This window comes from Argiope bruennichi, chromosome 4 (assembly GCF_947563725.1).
Source record: "Argiope bruennichi chromosome 4, qqArgBrue1.1, whole genome shotgun sequence".
Classification (NCBI taxonomy): domain Eukaryota; kingdom Metazoa; phylum Arthropoda; class Arachnida; order Araneae; family Araneidae; genus Argiope; species Argiope bruennichi.
In genome coordinates, this window is record NC_079154.1 from 29,582,207 (window position 1) to 29,604,638 (window position 22,432).

Consider the following 22,432-nt stretch of genomic DNA (forward strand, 5'->3'; position numbering starts at 1 on the left):
CACACACACACACACACACACACACACACACACACACACACACACACACACACACACACACATTGAGCTTTATATATAAGTATAGATTAATTAATTTTGTAAATTAGTATCTATTTATCTATTATTAGTATCTATTATGTGTAATATTTTTGTCATAAATTTAAAATCTCATACTCGTGGTTTGAAAATGTACGAATTAAAATTTTAAAATAAAGTAAAAATGTGAATGTATAGTCTGATTAAAGCAGGCATGATGTCTTAATAGAGCTTATGACCTTAGGCATAAAATTTTGTAAAAAAATTCGTACACAGTGCAGTTTAGGTTTTATTTTTTTAACATTTAATTAAGTAAATAATTTTTTTAAATTTTACTCATGAAAAAACTTTAATTATATAATTTATCTACTGTTGAACATTGTTTTCAATAGTGGTATAAAATATTAAATAATTGCCCAAAGAACTTGAAAAAATCTTCCGTGTTTAGTAAAATTATGTCTTCTGCTGATAATAAAGACGACCCGGGAAACATTGGCGAGAATCCTGATTTGGGAGAAAATTCCAAAGAATTCAATAGATTATTTAACTTGTACTCAAAAGCTGGAATGAGTGCGAGCCAAAATACAATGTCTCTTCCAGGAGCCAAACTGTGGCTGGAACAGGCGAAAATTCTGGATGAAAATAAAGGAATTGCTGATTCTGATATAGAGAGATCTTTCTCAGCTGCAGATGTGACAGGCATGAGCAAGGAAGAATTTATAGCATGGATTGAGAACCTGGCTCATGAAAAGGACAAAGACGCCAAAGATTTGATAAATAAATTGATAAATTCAGGGCCTCCTCCTGCTGGAAACAAGTCTGAATTAATTTCAACGACCGGAAAAATCATCAAACCATAACACAATCATTACGATCGAAAGTGAAAAATAAAAGCTATTTTCAAAAATAATGTTGTACTCGATTGGTTTATGCTGTTACGAATCTGTAATTTTGATTCTCTGTGCATTTCATCTCATTGTAAATAAGAAAGTTTTACAGATATTTCTAATGTAGTCCAGGTTAATGGCTTCCTGCCTTGGCAACATATATAATGACCATTTGGCGAGACTTTGGCGGCAAAAATTAAATACTCAAAAGTACAGAATTTTCTTGATTAGGAACTGAAATTTATTTATTGGCCCAATTAGAAGCTTTTGTGTCCAATTGCGAAACTATAAATGTCTGCGAGGAAGAGAGAAATTAAGTCAATTAGTCAAGTCAAGGCATTCCCAAATTTTGTCGGACTATAACCAAAACAACTTCGGTACTTGTACGGTTGTAACGGCGACCATAAAGTGCCAAGAAAAATTTAGCCAATTTGGCGATTTTATTTGGAAGCATGTGATTTGCACGTTATTTGATCTATATTTATGCATATATTTATTATATTTACATGTATGCACTTGAGTATATTTTTATAATTTGGCGAAATCTTTTTTGGCGCGTTTGGCTTGGCGTTGAAACCAGCAAGTATCACACTCACTTCCAAATAGCTAATTATATTAAATATTGAAATATTATTGTCTATGGACCTTCTATCGCCCCATGGAAGACATCATCACCTACAAAAGTGGTACTACCCCTTTTGGTAACCTATAGTCTGTAAATTCTGTCTGGAGTAGAGATAGCTAAGCAACTTCTATAATTATTTTACTTTGGAGAAGCACTAAAAGCGCATTTCTAGAGCCATTTATTCCCTCTCAGTTGTTTAGTGACGATTTGTATTGGAGATGAGGTATCAGCTGCTATGTCGTTGATTTCTGAAAATACTGTCTGTATTTGTATGGTTTTTGATGTGTTCTTCCTTACGGAATTAAATATCGTTTTCCGTTATCTAGTTCAATATATTTCACGACGACCAATTTTGGAGACCCCTATAGCCAATGGAGCTATGCATTAACCGTAGAACTTACTTTTTAGTGATTTCTTAATAATGAATTGGTTTCGTATGAATTGTTGGCAGGTGATGGGACATTCTTGTTATTGTTTAAACAAAACATATGAGAATAAAAATTTAAATTAATGTTTTACTATCGGAGGAATTAAACAAATATTATGAAAAATAAATGTAATCTATTCTTTTCTCTTTCGACATTTTTCTGACACCTTGAGATCTTTAAAACTCCATAATAATACCTTTTAATTGTTTTTACTTTGTATAAGCAGTGAAAATAATTAAATGACTAATATAATATAAAAATGTCATAAATATAGGTATTATAAGTTATTTCAGCAGCTTATATGGATATTAAGAAGAATTAAGAATATCTGATTTTGGATTTGGATGAGAGAAAAGAGAAGAAGGTGTAGACCGTTCGTTATCTACGGGCCTTTAAAAGTTTCAATTCGGCTTTGAATATTAGCAAGGGATTGCCCAAGTTGTAATAAATGTTTGAATATTATCAAGGGAATACCCAAGATGTAATAAATGTTTGAATATTAGCAAGGGATTACCCAAGATGTAATAAATGTTTGAATATTAGCAAGGAATTACCCAAGATGTAATAAACGTTTGAATATTAGCAAGGGATTACCCAAGGTGTAATAAATGTTCTTTTTAAAACATTAAAACTTTAATGTCTGGCAATGCATTTTCAATAGTAATCAACTTTTATTTCAGATATAAAACACATTTATTTTTAAATACAGAAATATTTTACCCTAATTGATGTATTTTTACATATCTTTTATTCTTTCAAATTCATGATGATTATAGGCATGATCATTTCAGAAAAATATATCGTGGTTTCACGATTTATTTGTTGTTGATTATGAAGCCATCTATTTGGAATTTCTCCTACTCAAACATTCGGCTTGTTGTAAACAATGGGAATCATAACATTTCATAAATGGAAATTCGGAATATTTGCTTTCTTGTATATTGAATATAGAAAAAATATTGTAATGTTCAAAAAATTCTTAATCGAGAGTTTGACGAATCTACGCATTTCAGATGTCCTGAATACGAAAAGCACATTTTTGGCATCATTGTCTGTGCGTCTGTATGTAAATGTAATAACGCAAAAGTCCTTTGATCTTGACTAGTGAAATCTGGTATATTAGATTTACAATCAAATTTGTAGGTGTTTTTTTTTTTTTTTTTTGAAAATTTTGAACGAAATCCATTTACAGGAAGTTTGTGTGTCTGGTTGTCCAAATAGAAAAGAATTCGATAATTACAAAACGTAAAGAGCTAAATAGATAAAATCTGGTACACAAGTTTAGGATCTGAAATGTGAATGCTTATCAAATTTTGAACCAAATATATGAAATGGTGTTCATATATCAGTCTGCACTTTTATCTACATGGAAACGCAATGAATTAAATAAATACAATTCGGTGTGTTATCTTGTGATTACAACTATAATTTCATATCAAATTTTGGTGTCAAATCGTCTGCGAAAATGCGTCTAAAATATTTATTTTCATGAATAGATTCAATAAAAATGCTTGATTCATTGCAAACAAGGGTGAAGAAATAAATATTGTTACTTGCCTTACAAGGTAGTCACGGCTTTAATCAAAGTTGGAAATAAATAAAAATAAGGGTGAAGAAATAAATATTGTTACAAATCTGTGATGCTGCTTTCTAGCATAGTTGGTTCCATCATCAGAAAGACTGTTTTACAGTCATCTGTATTGGACAGAATCCGGGTGTCGCGTCGGAGGTCCCAGAGCTTGGCGACCATTTGGCGACTTCGCAACGGATTTGGCGACTTTGGCGCCAAAATAGATTATACCCGAAACATCGAGAATTTTCCCGATCCGTCCAGGAGGAACCGAGATACGCCTCGAACGTTCCTGATTGGTTGAGAGGCTTCTAGCCCCGCCTCCTGAGACCTATGAAAGGAGGCAGTCTGCAGCTGCCGAGAGTAGTCGGAATCGACGGTGAAGAACGAGTCTTCCAGAGATTCGCAGAGCAGCGACGGAGTCAAACTAGTGCTGAACTAAGCTGTGCGCTACTGTCTGCAGGAGAGTCCTGTTGTGTGCACGTCTCGGCTGAAGATAATTGTCCTCTATGCTGTATATAGTTGTCGTCCTTGTGCTGTCCTGTGTGTCTTCGTGTAAATAAACGTCGTTGTTTTATTTTCTACTGCTGATTGAGCGTTCTGCACACCATATAACCCCCACTATCCAAACGAACCCGGAAATTTCGTAACAATATTTATTTCAGAGCATGTGAGCCAGTTTCGAGAAGATCACTCCTTCTGATATTACGGAATGAAAGTTGCAGATCAGAGAAAACCAACGGTGTAGTAAACGACCGGAAATCATTTACTATGGGATCAAAACAACGACGCAATGCTACATTATTGAACTGCCCAGAATTATTTTCGTCAACCACTTGAAGATAAAACTTCATAAAATATTACTAATCTCCCATATTATGTACATTTTCAGAGAGCACGTCATTCTATGCTTTTATGATTATTTATAACCAAATTCTACGAAAGAAGTACATCATTTCCGAAATTATAAATTATTTTCTTTTATGAAAAGTGCCATTTTATTAGATTTTAGTGTTTTCCTGAGTGAAATATTACTTTTTCATAGGGATATGGGAAAATATAAAAAAATAATCCCTTTGAAAATCAAAATTTATGTTCATCTATCACTTTCTTTACATCAGTTACTAGAGAAGGAATACATTAAATAATCGTTAAATATTTTCCAAAAATTCTTAACTATATTCTTAATATCTGTCTGTTGCCATAACATGAAAAAAAGGCGCATCAAAATGCATTGCGTTATCACTGCGACTGAAAATGAAAAATAAAAAGCGACTGAAGAAATTCACTTTTACTTTGTAAAATATATCGTTTTCAAAATGAAAGACATGACTTAAAAATGCAATATGGCGGCAAAAAATTTAAAATAAATATTCCACCACGTAAACTTTTATCTGACACTAATAAAACCTATTTGAAGTCGTCACGCTTTAAAATTATGTTATCAAACGCAAAATCCTCCCGGCAAATTTTACACTCATTACAGATGACGGCAGAAAAAATGTTCTTTTGCCCAAAGAAATTCGTCTTTTTAAATTGGCTGCTGATAACCATCAAAACGCAGCACGTCCAACGCATTTTGCAAAATATTCGAAAATGTTGACACCACCGTGGCATCACATCAGACAAAGATTATACCAAGAAAATACGTTGCCAAATCGCAAAAAGAAGATTAAAAAAAAAAATGAAAGGAAATATATATTCTTTGCAGACGACAGTATTTCCTTTACGCTCGGTCGTTCGGTGATATAATTTCGTCTGCTTATTTTTTTTGTTGTTGCTTCTGGTGGAAGAAGAAGACGAATTGCTCGACTCGGGAGCGGAAAGCGTTGTCGCTTGGTTAAAATGAGATTTTGACTCTATGACGATGATGAAATGCTTTCTGTGGGGAATAGAACACCTTAACCTGTCCTACGGCTTGTGGCACAAATAAGGAAGATAAATTCAACACAGGCAGACTACAACTCAACTCGCCCTTTTCCTGCAAATAATGAAAAAATAATCTTCTCATTCGTTTGGTATGCTTATTAAGAATTTTTTTTCCTCCTCTTCTTCAAGGACATTATTTTTCTTCCTTCTAGAAGATTGAAAATGATGAGACAGTTAAGACTTCGGGTGTCTTCCATATACATTCCGATGGCTTAATGAAAATTAATTTGCTGGGGAATCTTTATACTCTTTTTTTTTTTCTTATCTACTTTTTCTAGTTGCCCCCTTTTTTTTGCCATGCTCGGTGATCAAGATTCATTTCTTTGGAAAAGACATGTCGTTAATTACTGAAGGAAGAAGAATGAGAAGCTTTTTGGAAAAGACGGGACTAAAGTAAGGGATTAGTGGTTCATTTAAATTCAAATTCATTGCTGCAATACATTTGTGAGAAAGAGTATTGTGTTAATGGAGATTCGCTGTTATATAAACAAATGCTAATGGATAAAAATTAAATAATGATTTGTTTCTGTAAGTTTTGTTTGATTTACATAGATGCCTGTATACTACCAATAATGTCAGCTAATGTACCTTTATTTAATTATTTCTCTATGTATTTGGATTATGTAACTGTTTTCATTCATAGATATTGTTTTTTAGAAATCTGTAATATTTTTTTCGGATGCAGTCACTTTCATGGTAAGGAAGAGAGTTTTACAGATAGCTCTAACGACATTAGTCTTAGTAGCCATTTGGCGACTTGGCAATTAATTCGGTGAATTTGGGACAAATATGGCAGTTCTCGAATATGCACGACATTTGGTGACATCTGTTCGAAGCAAAATACGAGTTATTCCAATTACATTCAATGTATTATCATGGCAATTGTAAATGTGAAAATTCATAGATATGTGTGAAATTTTCGAGAGAATTCTATCTTTAGAGTGCTGATTTCCACCGAATTCCCTGTGAGAGCATTGTACTGAGGTCATTTACTGTTGTTGTGTATGTTGTTGAATTTGGATTTGTAATTGTTCTCATTCATCGATATTATTGTTATAAATCTGTAATATTGCTTTCCAACGTAGTGACTTTGATGATAAAGAAAACAGTTTTACAGATGGCTGCAATGAATGCTGAATGACACCAGTATTGGTAGCCATTTGGCGACTTGGAAGCTAATTAGAAGCATTTGGCGACAAATATGACAGTTCTCGAATGTGCAAGAAATTTGGTGATATCATTATTAGAAGTAAGATTCCATTTCTTCAAAGTGCATTAAATATTTCATAATGGCATTTGTAAAATCGAAAATGCACAGATGTGTGGAATTGTCGAGTGAATTCTATCTTTAGAGTGCTGATTTCCTGCAAATTTCCTTCTTAAAGTATTATGCTGCGGCGATTTGTTATTGATATATATATTATTGAATTTTCCAAATTCTTTGAGCACTGTTTGGGCGTGTTTTGATGCTGTTTTGTCAAATGGAGTATCGTTATCTGTTACTGAATTTGTTGGACTTTTCATTGTACTAGATCGATTTTCAGTACAATAGGTTATTTTGAATAAGAGTTGTTACATAGCCAAATACATAAGGAAATAAGTAAATTAAGAAGCATTTGTGATAGTTTTCTTTCTTTGACATGTATAGTTGCTAAAATAAGGTCGGATTGAAGGGTGTCTACTTTGACGAAAACACATACAGAAACATATTAATTAAACTACTCTTTTCATAAATTAATATTGTTGCTGGAATAACATTGTAATAATAAATGACAGCAATTATATAGCTATACTAGCAGACCCGGCCACTCGTTGCTGTGGCTAAGGTTTTTGTAATATTACATAGTAGTAAACTATTCAAGGGAAACGGTAGGAGAACACCAGTCATGGGGACCACCATGCTTTTTTACACAGATGCCATTTGTAAAAAAAAACATGGGGACCTCCATGATTGATTTTCTACTACCGTTGATATTGAGCAAAAATCAATACAAAAAAATAAATTTAAATTTCTTTATTTTTTGTTTTCAAGTTTGTAACAAATGAGTACATTACAAAGTTGTTAGTAAAAAACACATAACACTTAAACTTATAAATGAGGTAGGTAGGGCAGATAGTTTTAAATCTTTTATTAATGTTTATTAATAAAAGATTTAAAACTATCTTAATGTTTATTATTTTGAATTATAAATACTTTTAATTTCAATTTAATTTAGCCCTAATCGGTGCACAATATTTTTGGTTAACCTGTCTTTAGCTAACTCAAATAGATTTGACGGTTTTCCTACACGTGAACATTCAACATATAGTTGCCCATGAGAAAAACATGGATTTTCCAAATCTAAACCACAAATGCACATTGTTTGGCCTTGAGACTTATTTATAGACATGGCAAAAGCTAAACGAATTGGAAACTGTAACCTTTTGAAGGGTATCGTAGATTCTGGTGGTATCATCGGAACACGTGGCAACAGGACCACTTCTCCTTTAAACTTTCCAGTTAAAATGGTAGCTTCAAGTATATTTCCGGTGATCTTTTTGATGACTAAACGCGTACCGTTGCATAATCGAGATGGATTGAAATTACGCAGGAGAATAATAGGTGAACCAATCTTTAATCGAAGGTTATATGGTTAATTTCGTCAACATCAACATTTTTGGCTGCCAAAATAGCCCGATAACTGAGCCAGTTATGATTCAAGTAATTACTCTGTATATCCGGAAAAATACTCTGAATCAATTCATTTTTCCCTCAAGAACAGTGCAGAAATTGTCTGGCAGTTTAATGCATTGCGTATTTAGTTGCAGTTCTATTTTACCGTTCCCAATATCTAGTAATTATTTAGAAAATATTTGTGCAGATGGATCATTTTGCAATTGTACGCGCATGTTTATGGCCAATCGAAGTGTTTCAACACTTCGCCATAAGAATGATTGTTTTAGACATGCATTTTAATTAAAGATTGTTGAACAATGAAGCACTAATAATTAAAAATCAAGAAGAATTGCACTGTATTACTTTTACTATAATATGAATTCAATTTATACTTCAGTCTAAATAACACGTGGTCGGCTATGCTAATACCAAAAATTGAAAAAATAAGAACAATTGAATTTCATTGTATTGCGTTTACTACGAAATAAATTTAACTTATACTTTAGCCTCAGCAACACGTGGTGGTTATACCATTAAATTGTAGCTTATGTGAAACGTTGGTACTTTTAACACAGCGCCATCTGTTAGAATACTTACTCAATCCAGTCAACAGATACCGCCATCTGTTAGAATCGCTTGGAGCTAACAGATAATTGTGACTGTCAAATAATGAACAAATAATTTGTTCCTTCTTAAAACCTTCCTTCTTAGTATAAACCCTTTATGATGTATAATAAATCCTCTAACTTCAGTGATACCGATTCTGGCTTCCTCAGCTTAAAGGAAAGATTTTTTTTAAAAAAAAGTTCTATATTCCACACATGAAGTTGCCATGAGATTTATTCCGTCATTGATACATTTGTCTGTTGCAATAATTCAGAATTCATTTACAAAATGAAATCAGTTTCAGAAACATTTATTAAATAATGATAAGCATTGTAGCTGAAGTGAATGATAGCTGAGTTGATGATAGCTGACATAACTTGATACGTACATGCAGTTTATTAGTAAAGAAATGAAAAACTGAAACGATTATTGTAACCATTTTTTATTATCATATCTTCAATAATTTATATAAAAAAGATTAAATTTCATTTAGCATACAAATGAGTTAATATTTTTTTATTATCCGATTAGAGGAACTTATTATTGTCTCGTTCACTTACCTTTTTTACGATATGCTTAACAAAAGAAATAAAATCATTTAATTGAAAATTCAATGAAGGTAACAAATGTTATTGCCGTACAACATTTTTCTTAATAAACAGTCAAATAAAGAATCGGAATTCATTCAAAACGAAAAGTAATAATTATCCGTCTGCACCTCCAAATATTTTTCCAAACTTCTTTAAAATTAAAAAAAAGCAGAATTTTAGTATGTTATATTAATCAGTGATCCGTTAAAACGTTTGTAATTAATCATTTTCAAATAAAATATCTTATTTCTGAGAATTGCCACCGTGCACAGTAATACAAAATTCAAACATAAGATCGTGATACTTTATCCGTTGCAACGTATCAAATTTATTGTATGCATTAAAAAATAATTTTGGAAAATGATATCTTATTCCTGAGAAACGTTTTCGGATAGGAACATAAATAATTCGAACATTCGGATTCGAAACGTAACGCAAATGCGTGAGTTTTTCTACGCCAGTTGGGGTAACGCTATGCAGATTAGAAATTTTTAATTTCCTTTATTCTGTTTTATATTAATTCAAAAGTACTTAAGAATGAACATTAAAAAAATAAATAGAATCGTTTTAAAAAATCAGCCGAAAAATCTTAAGCCTAGCCTCATGACTGTTGGGGAAAAAAAACTGAAGCCGTACTCATTTGGTGGTGGGGAAAATGAACCGATTTTTTCGGCGGGAAAGTTAGTTTTTAATTAATAATTAAAATTCTAATTAAAAATTCAAAAAAGGGCTATCCTATCTTTTAAGTTAGATCAAACTGCACACGGTGTGCAAATTTGATTAAAATCGGTGAAGTAGTTTAGGAGTCCATCGCGGACAAACAACGTGACACGTAATTTATATATATTAAGATAAGATTGGCGGTGGGGAAAATGAAACGATTTTTTTGGCGGGAAAGTTAGTTTTTAATTAATAATTAAAATTCTAATTAAAAATTCAAAAAAAGGGCTATCCTATCTTTTAAGTTAGATCAAACTGCACACGGTGTGCAAATTTGATTAAAATCGGTTAAGTAGTTTAGGAGTCCATCGCGGACAAACAACGTGACACGTAATTTATATATATTAAGATAATTGGTACATATAGTAAATTGTCAAAAAATTGACCAACTGTTGGTCTGTGCTTTCGTATATACATAAAAGCAATAATTCATGAAGGCAATGACTTAAATAAATGAAAAGCAATATATCTTGTGCCTACAACCGTAGTTTCGTGTCAAATTTTTATGTCAGAAAAAAGGGTCCAAAATGTATACTCTCACGATAAATTCAGTAACAATCCTAGATTTATAACGAAGATCTATATTTCGTAACATCGTTCACCAATGCCATGCAGTTATATAGGGCACCTACTTATATATTCAAGGTATATACTCAAACTCCGTAGTTTTATGCGAGGGGTGGGGGATAAAATTTTATTGGGGAGTAGGGGTGAAAGTTTCAGGGGGATTATTCCCTCAGATTTAAAATCAAAAAGAAAAAAGTACTATATAATAAATAACAGTAAGATCAACTCTGAAAGTTCTCGAAATATATTAGAGGATTAGTAATAACCTACCGAAACTTTAATATAGTTCACATAGTTTAGTAATGAAAGATGAAAACATGTGACCAAATGAGCTTTCCTCTCTTGTCTGAGCGACTCCGTAACAAATATTTTATTTTATGGCATTCTATCAGCAGTCGTCTTGGCTACATTTCACACTGTCATCGTCGTCACCAACATCATTTCTCCGCTGTCATGATCCATCAGACTCATCACATCATTTCGACACGCGATTCCGTGACTAAGATATATAAGCAAATATATAGCGTAACCGAAATAGTATAAAATTGTGCTTTATAAAGTCTTATTTCAAATGATATTGATTTTATCTGGATTGGTTGATATATAAAAGAATTTATCAGGAATCGAACATGCTATGTATTTGTTGCAAAAATGACTTCTACTACTTTAATTGTTCAGATTAGACATTTTTTCCTTATTTGCCCAGCATTTTATGTGATTACTACCATTTAAAGTTACAGTTAGAAATATGCAAATAAATTTTTGGCATACAACTGAAAGTGACTAAGTAAAAAGAAAAAAGAATCAATTTGTTTTATGATCCGTTCATTGAGGTATCCGTCCTCCGGTTCTATCCGTTACGATTCTACCACCATGTTATCAAGCCATTTCTTTTTTTTTCGAAAAAATCACGTCATTTCGCCTGAATGCGTGATGCTTTTTAAGTGCCATCTATGGAATTATGGATATGGTACATCAGCGTGCTGTTGATGCTTTCTTAAAAGTTAAACATAATTTCTATCCTCTAAAAATTTCTAACGCTTTTCCAAGCAATTTGTATTATTGCAATTAGTAAGCTAATTTAATAAGACAGCAAGTGCATAATAATTTCTTTGAGAAGAGTTAAAATTTTTGTAATAATGTCTCGTGCAAATATTTAAAATAATTTGGGGAAATCGATCAGACGCAAGAAAAATACATCTTCCAAATCACTAATTTTGTTCAATGACAGAAAGTTATAATTTCTTTACAGGAAATACATGGCTTTATACAACATACAACCAACTTCAGCCAATTTTGGATTTCATGAACATGGACAGACAAACAAATCCAAAGACATAATTTTAAAAAAAGGTTTTTGAATTCAGGTATTTTTCAAACGTTGAAATTCAAAAAAATATTGAGCACGAAATTTAACGATCAAAAAACTTATTTCTCGAATAATTGGAGCTTGAGAAAAATTATCAATTTGCCAATCGGTTTAATTAAGAAAATTTATTATTAAGAAAAAAATATTATTAATTGGTTAAATCAAGAAAAAATTATTAAACATTTCGCGCCTCACAATATATCGATCAAAAAGTATCTCGATACAATTTTTTTATATACATATTTATTTTCCAAATAATGTTAATAAGAAAAGTAGAGAATGCAAATTAGAAATATGTACTGTTTCTTCACTAAATTCTAAACTAAATGATGCCATCATTTTTATAGCTGCATGAGCATTTTATTAGTTATATATGTATATTTTTAAAATAAAATATTTGTTGATATTTTCAGAAATATTTACTTATTGAATTCAAAACTCAATATAATTTATCGAAAAGATTTTCGTAGTCCAAAATTCAATATAATACGAAGATATTTGTTCAAATCTAAAGATATTTTAAGTTCTAAAAGTCTATTTTTATTGTCCATTATTTTTCGAATCTGAACTGAAATCAGATTTCTATTTCATATAAATCTTGGTTTCCAATAGTTTATATATATAGAATTCCAGACGATTTTATAAATGTAAAATGTTTCATCTTTAACTTCCCTTTCCGAGAAATTTCAAAAATCAAATATATTAGTCTATATACAATAAAAAAAAATCGTTTGCTCTTTTTTCTTTGAACATGAATTTAGAATATTCTTTTAGTCATTTTTTCCGCAAACGTGGAAAAGAAAAGAAGATTGTAAGAAAATAAAAATTTTCTGGCAACGAAAAAACTTAGATACTAAAAGAAGAAAAAAAGAAACACCATCATTGTTTGTTTTGATTGCACACTTAAGAAAACTCTGGTGATTGATGATATTTTGAAAGCATTTGACGTTAATATCTAACGGAATTTCAAAAATGCATTCCTCCATTTTTTACAGAAAAAGTATGCTCTGGAATGTACATTCTGGCATGGGAGCATTATCGACAGTCAAGAATTGCAACCAATTTGAAATCCCGAACATTTAGTCTTTTATTTAAAAATTTGTTGCATGGCTAAAGTGAATTGTTTATGTATGTATTTATGCATTTTTCTTTCTCTTAGGTTTATTTTATACAACATAAACTATAGAATGACGTTATTTAAGGAAAAGTTTATATTAAATGATTCGATAAATTCTACAAAAAATTCTTATAGTTAAAGAAAACTACTGGTGAGTTAAGAACTACTTTTTACTATCATTTAATCTTTGAAATTTTTTAACCATTTCTCACCAACTTATTCAATGTAATATAAGAATTTGTAAAGACATAAAGAAGTATAAAATTCAGAAGCCTGTTTGATGCAACGATTACGATTGAAAATTACGAGATTCGATGAAAAGTTTGAGAAAGCCATTGAAATGAACCTCTGAAATAGTTTTCACAGCTTTATAGTTTCATTAGTTTTGATAGCAGAAGATTGGATTACTTTTTTTGCTTAAAATGTTAATGTGTCGCAAATAATTTACAAAATGTTACTTTTTTTTTTACGAAATTTAAAAATTTTCAAATTATTTAGAGTTATCAAATTCTTTTAGTTCATATCATAGCTAAATAATTTTAGTTATGTATAATGTAAAAGAAATTGAGTCAATAGACAACATTATTGTCCTGAAGATTATATGTCAATCAGTGAACGTAGTTTTTCCAAAGCTGATTGGGTTTAAATAATGAGACAATAGCTTTTCTAAAATAATAATTTTCAAAGCTTCACGACTTGATCAGATTCGTTCAAAGAAATTTGAAAAATTTTCTTTTTATTTAAAAACTTGAATATCAAGAATATTTTATTGAATATGATTCGTAGGACCGAAGGATTGTATAAAATTTGGTTGTCATAATTTTTTCAAAAGTACATTTACTGACTGAATCAGTATAAAATATTATTATTTACATTATTTAGAAATTTTATCAACTGAAAATATAAACCTATCTCGAGAAAGTCAGAAATTAGATAATGGGGCATGATTTTAACGGATACTTTTTTATAATATGTTCCAGGAGAAAGGCAATTTTCAAAAATAAAAAGCAAATTTCTCAGAATAAGAGATTAATTAAGGTGAGGAATATAATAAATTTACAAAATGAAACTACGAAACTGAGGATGAAGGCTTCGTAGAAAAAACAGTTCAATACAAAAAAGAAAATTAAAATCAATATGCTTACACATTGCCATCACATTAGTATTAACCAAATGTATAGTAAAAATAAGTACAATTCGATTTTAACAGCGACCATAAAGCGCCAAAATTTCGCCAAATTATAAAAATATACTCAAGTACAAAAATATAAATATATAAATATCAAATCACATGCTACAAAGTTTGGCGATTGAAATCGCCAAATTGACAAACTTTTTTCTTGGCGCGTTTTGGTAGACGTTACAACCGACAAGTACTTTGAAATATTTTGGAAGTGCAGTAAAGCATTTTTCAAATTACAGCGGAGGGTTAATTCAACAGAGCCAATAGATAGCTTTGGTTGATATAACAATTACTTATATTACCGGATGTGTCACCAAGAAAATTCATTATTCGAATTTATGCCAAAACTTTCATATTTTATTATTATTTTTACGGCCAAGTTAATAGTGAAACTGTCGTTTTTTTATATTTGTTTGTATTTCAATATAGATTTTTTTAAGGCCAGCGATGAAAGAATAAAAGTAATTAATCATCAATTAAATTTCTTCAAATATTAAAGACTACCCACCTTTGGCGATTAGTTGTATCGTGGAGATTAATAATTGCTAATAATTTCAATTAAATACGTTGCATAATCTGACCCTCATGGCTTCCTCAGTAAAATATTTTTAAATTTCAAATTTTTATTGATACATAACTTGTATTCTTTTAGTAATCTTATATAGTTGTGTTTGTTCAGTGCACTATGTATTTCCCTAATTTTCTATCAGTATTTTTATGAATTCAATTATATTATAAAAAAAGAGCAAATGGATGCTTTTCACTATAACTTGATTCCGAAGTTAAAAAAAAGCATATGAAAATTTCAAATATGTTTTATAACTTTTAATATAATAAGAACTTTATGAATATCAAGATTTCAGTCTTAATAATATTTGAATAAAAATACTCCATTAATATCAAATTACATAAAATATTTAATTTATAATTTTAGATTACATTATCCTCTAAATTAGCAATTTGGCGAGCTAGCTAATAATTACAGAAGACTAGTTAAAAATGAAATTGCAGACAACAGAACGATTAAGTACTGCATTTAATGTAAAATAAGCTTTTGCATCTAAAATTTGTGATTTATAAAGCACTTGATTACAGACGAGTTAGGATACCATCGAATATTACTAATATTAAATTGGAACTTTAAAAAAATTGTAATATTAAAGAAAATTAATATTTTGGAAAGACGCATATTTTAAATTTTATAACAAATGCTAAAATAAAAGCAAATTTAAAAAAATTCTGATAATTATTAAAATTGCATGTTTTCATTAACAAAACAACTGAAATTTCCATTTCAATCGTGGCCTTAGAATATAAAAAAATAATTTTTTCCTAGAAAATAGATAGTAATTTTAAGAGGATGCAAATACTGCTATGTTTTTCAATTTGTATTTGTATTTCTATTTAAAAAATATACTTCTTACTGAATAAATTCTCCAAGAGAAATTAAATGAAACCAAAAAAAAAAAAAATCCGAAATAAGTAAAAATAAAAATGAAAAATTTCAACTTATACTTTGCATACAAGTTTTAAAGTTAAATTACTACTTTCTTTTAAACTTAAGTCTTACTATTCTAATAAAAGTTTTAAGAAAATATTTTTTAAAAATATATCTCTGAAATATAATATCAAATTTTATATCAACCGGTTTATCAAGACTTCTTGATATAGAAATTTTGCTATAAAAAGCTTTTCTCTGACTTATAATTTAAAAATAATAAAGTTGTTTCTAAATTTCAGAAAACATTATCAGTTTCCTCCACAGTTCTGGACTGTCTTTTCTTTATCTCAGTTGGAAGCGAATCAGAGAGGGTACTCTCAATCGAATTATGCCCACGGGTGTTTCATCAAGATCTCTAAAATCTCTTCGATCGTTTGTCAACCACCTAGAAAATGCATGTTCGGTTTTTCTTTTTAAAAAAGAGAAAAAAGCGGTTTTTCTCTCTCTTCAACAAATAAATAAAAAAAAGAAAAATCCGAAATCTCATCTTACAGAGCACAAATCGAATTCATTCAACTTCGAATGCGATGTCAAAAGAGATAGGGGTGGATGGAAACTCTGCCAAACGATAACGGAGTCTTATCATTTGCCGTTTTTCCCTCTACCTCATTATCACAAAGCGGAAGGGAGAGGCAAAGGAAAAAAAAAACACTAAACGAAAAAGTATTTTTGGTGTTTTCAAACCTGATTTTTTTCTTTCTCCGTTTAGTTCTAAAAGAAGATTGGTAACTTTTTATTCGACGAATTTCAATGAAAGTTTTCGTTCTGTTCAGTTACACTGGTTTTTTTCTTTTGAGGAAACAAAACTTTTATAAAGATATTACACAATTTTTGAAGTAAAGTGAATGTTCCTTAATTACATTTGGTCGAAAAGCGAATTTTCTTCTAATTAATGTAGAAGACGAAACTATATTTGTTATAGAGGATAATTAATATAATTATGTGAATAACATTGAAATATAATTATTAGCTTTATGGTACCAGATAATAATATAGTCATTAAATATATTATAATATAATTATAAAAGAAATTATGCTTAGTATCCACTATAAAAATTAAATGATTTCTTTGAAAAGAATGCTTTAAACATTACGACTCCACGCTTTATTCTTTGCTGCGAATATTTGGTTAATAAATAAAGTTAAAAAAATAAAATCTACCCTGTTAACTGAAATTTATCGATGACAAATCGCTTAAAATTTGATTCATTATAGACAATTTGTTATCTCAACTTATTTTATGATTTCCAAAAGTGTATTTTTGAAGTAAAAATATCCGTTGTTCTTAAAGTTATTTAGTTAGTTATTGGATAATTCAATTCAATTGAAATCTCTTCTTCTTAGCACTTGATTCGGCTCTCGGGTGTATATTCATGTTTGGCGTGGATTTAGCATTTTTAGCGTGTTTCGTGTCATCCTTGGCGACTTATTTGACGATTTATCCCTGGCATGAGTTAACAGTATCCGAAAATCGAAATTGTGTTTTAGACAAGTTCAAATGATTGAAACAAAATATTAAAATAAAATTGCATTTGTAGTCATAAAATCTCATCCAAAATTGATATATTTTAAACTCATTTCGTCTTTGAGTTATCGCTTTTACATGTTTCTAAAAGACCAATAAACTTCACTGTAGTCACAAATTCCCATACCAAATTTGGTCTATTTAAATAATTACATTTTTGAATGATCGCGTTTAGTTATTTCTGAAAGTATAAATAGATAGACATTCGACCTTTCGTTGGATTTGTCTCCAAATTTGATAGGTGTCTAGATTATAGATTTTGTTGTTGTTTCTTATAGCACTTGCGATGGACAAGCTCGCTGTTAGGAAGACAGCGATTTTAAGCCTGAGAGGGAACGTCTCTTGTTTTTATAGTAGCGCCATCTGGGCCAAGAGAACGACTTAGCTACACACACGTCACAACCCTTTTTAAAGGGGGGGGGGGTGACTTCATTCACGCATTTCATTCACTCATCCACAGATCTTAATTTAGACCTGAATCAGAGAACCATCGCCCCTGATCCAGTACCCCCAGTGGTATTGCTCTCGAGATGGGGGACTTTGTGACCACGACAGATTTATACGCGCTTCAGCCACCAAGCACGCGGGGAATTTTCGGCCGGCGGGGTTGAACTAGCAACCTAAGGGACCTAACAACCAGACGATCCCGGCCCCTTTATAGATTTTAAATCTGCTTATTGAATTTTATTTATCTAGATCTCTTTGTTTTATCTTTATATAGATCTCTTTCTTTTATAATTTTTTTATTATCTAGACCTCTTTGTTTATTAGATTTGTTTTATAATTTTATAATTATCGTGTTAAATTATATTTGAATAGCATGGCCGACTACCACTTTTAGGTCAAAACTTCTACATATTCTATATCTACATTTAATCTACATATTTGGTATAAAGACCTTATACCAAATTTCATCCGACTTCCTCAAAACGTTTCTGAGTTATAATTGTCAGAGTAAGACGGATCGACATTTTTCAAAAATATGTTTTTTGATCTCAGGGAGATCTAAGACATGTTAATAAATTCGTCAAAATCATATTCAAGTTTTTTACTATACTTTCTCTAATTAAGTATACGAGAAAGAAAAGAGTGAAAAGAATTATGATTAAATGAATGTGTCTAATAAAAAATAATTGAAAAAAAAATTATTTTAAGGCATTTTAAAATGAAGGAGGATAATTTTTTCGTAGAATTTTGAACAGAATGTGGAAACCGAAAAATAAATGACTCGGAGGAAAGACACAAGAGACTTTTTATTGGCTTGAATTAAGCATAAATCAACTCGTTCTATATGAGTCAGATTTTTAGACGATTTTTTTTTGTAATTAATGTTGATGTGCTTTTTATAGAATTATTAATTTTACTGACACTTGACAGAAAATGTAAAATTTTGAACTCAAGGGCGGAGGATTAAAAGAGAATATAATATTTTTAAATATCAAAATTAGAAAACAAAGGAAAAAAAATGGAAAAAATTACTATTTCCTTACCTGCTCTTTGAAAAATTTTGAGTACGTGTCATTCCAATTTTCTAAATAGAAATTTTTGGGGATATGTGAAGAAAAATTTCTTGAAGAGCCCTTTTAAGATGTTCAAAATTTTCTTGTAAAAGATAATTGAATAGAATTTTATAATCAACAATTTTTGCAGCTTTATGAAATAATTTTTTTTTCTGCATGACATTTTTTAAATGGAAGACAACTTTCATTAGCTGTAACATTGTTAAAACAAAATTAGAGCTTTCCATTTTGCTGTTTGTTAATAATAATTTTTGATTTGTGATAATGTTGTAAATTATTTTATCTGTTTTTGTGTGTCGCGCTAAAGTACATCATTAAAATTCGAATTAAAAGATTTATGATATGTAAGTTGAAAATTTAATTATGAAATTAAAATTTGAAGTGTAGAATTAATCATTAAAAGACTTAAATAATATAATTAATAATTTCTATAAAAAAATTAAAACTTTCTAATTAATTAATATTTGTACTTCTATTCATAACACACCTTTAACTTTCTTAAAAAAATTCCGGAGAAAAAAAATTAATTAATTAATTAAGTTTATAATAATATGCTACAGATTTGTTACAGATATTCTTTTGGTTGTTTATATCATATGTTAGGAATTTAATTCTGTGATTAATTAATTATTTAGTATAAGACAAAACATTCTATTATCGAAAAATTGTAGTTATAAAATTATAATTTCTGAATACTATCATACTTTTTAAAATTAATATTGCAGACATTTTAAATAAAGGTATACAAAACATTTAGAATTAAATTAAATTATAGCTACATTTATGCTAAAAATTAAATTATAACTACATTTATGTTAAAACCAATTAAATTTTCTTTTATAAGATATTTTCTTTTCTAAGTTTCATGAAACTTTACCATTAATTTCGAAATAAAATGTTGATCAAATTCTAGAACAAATAAAACTTTATTCTATGAGAAAATAAATTAAATGGAACAAACAAGATTTAAATGGAATAGTGAATTTATAATGGCTAAATTTTTTTATCTTTACCTAAGCAAACATCATGCACTTTTCGTCTCACTGAATGCAAAATTCCTGAAATTCTTTCACATAAAAATTCCCATATTCCTTGCCAGATTCAAAAAATTGGCATTTTCATATGTTTACTGAAAGAATCTCGCTAAGCTGTTTTCCAAACACACGAGCGAGATCTGCCTTGATGCCATTTAGGCGGAGAGAAAAACCAACACATAAAACCCCAGACGATATTCCAGGAGCTTGGAAGTTTCGACTTGAGCGCCAAACTCTGGCAATAGGGGACTTAAGAATTCCCACGCTAAGAGGAAGAAACACTGAGCATAAAAGTTGAGTAAAAGAAGAAGTCTTATGTAAAATAAACGAAAAAAAAAATAAGAAACGCCTAAGATAACAAACATAAAGAAAAGAAAATACTTTCACAATAAAAAAGTTGCGTGAATGTGATAGGCAAAAAGAACTGATATAAAAAGATGAAAGAAAAAGGTTGAAAAAATTCTGAAAGATATAAACTACTAAAGATTGTTGATGACCAGAAATATTTAGAACGCAGGCAAAAGTTTTTTTTTATCGTTTGCAGAAAGAATCAGAGCAAAAAGCAAAGAAGTGAAAGGATTGTCATATGATAAAAAAGCAGCTGCTTTACCACTGAATGTTCCTAATTTTTTATGATCTCTAAAATATATCTGAAAATGGCTACGAAATGTGTTGCTTTCTAAATAAAAAACTTGTTAGTTACATCTGATTTTCATGGTTTTTTAGGTTCGAAGTTATATAATTCTCTGATGCACACACATAAATAACTAAAATAATATATTCATTAAAATTAGTTAAATATAACATACACAAACATAGTAATTTATAACAAAGTAATAATATGTAAAATAATAATATATAACAATATATAATTATATAATATATAACATAAACATATTAAATATAACACTCATAAAATAAGTCAATTATAAATAATATTTAAAGACCATGATATGTATATTTTATCATATTCCAAAATAACTAAGAAAAACTCTTCAACTCCCAGTTTAAAATGCTTTTGTAAAAATAATGAAATCATTCTAAACGATTTAGATTTTTTATAACATTTGCAGAAAAATATTGAGTAAATTTTTTAATCGAATAATTAAAATTCTAATTTTTGGCTTTTGATCATTTGATATTAAAAATACTTTTAACATAATTAATGTTCAATAATCAATTTGAATTTCCTTGCTAGAAAATATTACAAAAGTAGTTTATGAGAATATAATTTTTAAGCTTTTTTTTTTTTTATTAATCCTGATATGCAAATAGGTAATACAAGGAGAAAGATTAGATAAAAAAATCAAGCATTTATTTAAATTCTTTGAACGTGCCGACTAATTGCTAAGCTATTTTTATAAAGCCTTTTAAAATGTTACTTTTTCTAAAAAATATTTTGATTAGATCTTTACAAAAATTCTGAAATGAGAATTATTAAATACCAAAAAGGAAAATTACTCGCAATATTTTTATTCTTCATTTTAATTACTTTCATAAATTAAAAAAATTACTAAAAACTTCTGAACTTGGTAAAATTGAAATTCGAACAAATTAATTGAACATTTAATAGATCGGAATTCATACCTATTTTTAATTTCTCAAATTAAACTTTAAAGAAGCAGAAATATAAGTAACAATTTCAGTTTTTATATACAGAAATTCATAGTTACAAAAAAAAAATTGTGTCACGAAAATCTTAGAGAAAAAGAAGAGAGAGAGAGAGAGAGAGAGTGAGAGAGAAGGAGAGAAAAAAAAGAGATCTTCATTCGGCATTTGCAAATTTGTTTGGATTTGCACTGAAAAAGAAAATAATAAAGAAGAAATCCGCAGTAGCACATCCAAAAAAGTGTTAATTACTTAAAAAAGTTTAATTAAAATCAAAGTAGCAACGGGAGAGGCGTTTCGTTAATTTTCTTCCTTTTTTTTCAGCATTCATTTTTTCCTACAACTAACAACCACAATCAATACTGCCTTGTAAATTCCTTCTTCATATTTTAAGCACAGTCGCCGTTCCTCATTTCCTTGGCCTATCAGAAGAAAGAAGCAGGTGCTGAAAAAAGTTTATAGTTTAAATCACTTCCAGTGGAGTTCTCTTTGCTTCTCAATAACATCACGCTTTGAGTAATAAAAAGCGCCATCTACAGTCTTTTATTCTTATTACTCGTCGTCTTCTATCGTTTTCTTTATTCTTTTCATTTTGCTTTTTTTGCTAGTTGCCCTTTATTCTTTGACTGGATGCGGGGAACATTTTTCAGGAACTCGTCGTCCGTCGTAACTGTCCGCCCATTTTACGGTAAATTTAGGGTTTCGTCCGCAGTTTAATTTTGTTGTTGATATAAGGTGCATTGTTTTTGGTAAAGGCTGTAATCATCGTGTCATGGCGCCTCAACAAGCTCGTTTTTTATTAGAGAAATTCTTTGCTCCTTTATTATCGCTTGCTGCTTGCTGGGCTTTATGAGAACTTTGGGATTGATGAATTTTTCTTTTGTTAATGTGCTGTTTCGGATATATATTAATGCACAAAAAATTTAATAGATGGGAGTCCATTTATTAGAAGATTATAAAA

General features: G+C 29.7%; 1 protein-coding gene across 1 annotated transcript in view; it reads right to left on the reverse strand.

Annotated features, from left to right (window-relative positions):
* Window positions 1-22,432, reverse strand: part of LOC129966545 (protein shisa-9-like) — a 392,084-nt gene that overhangs the window by 215,118 nt on the left and 154,534 nt on the right. The window lies entirely within an intron of this gene.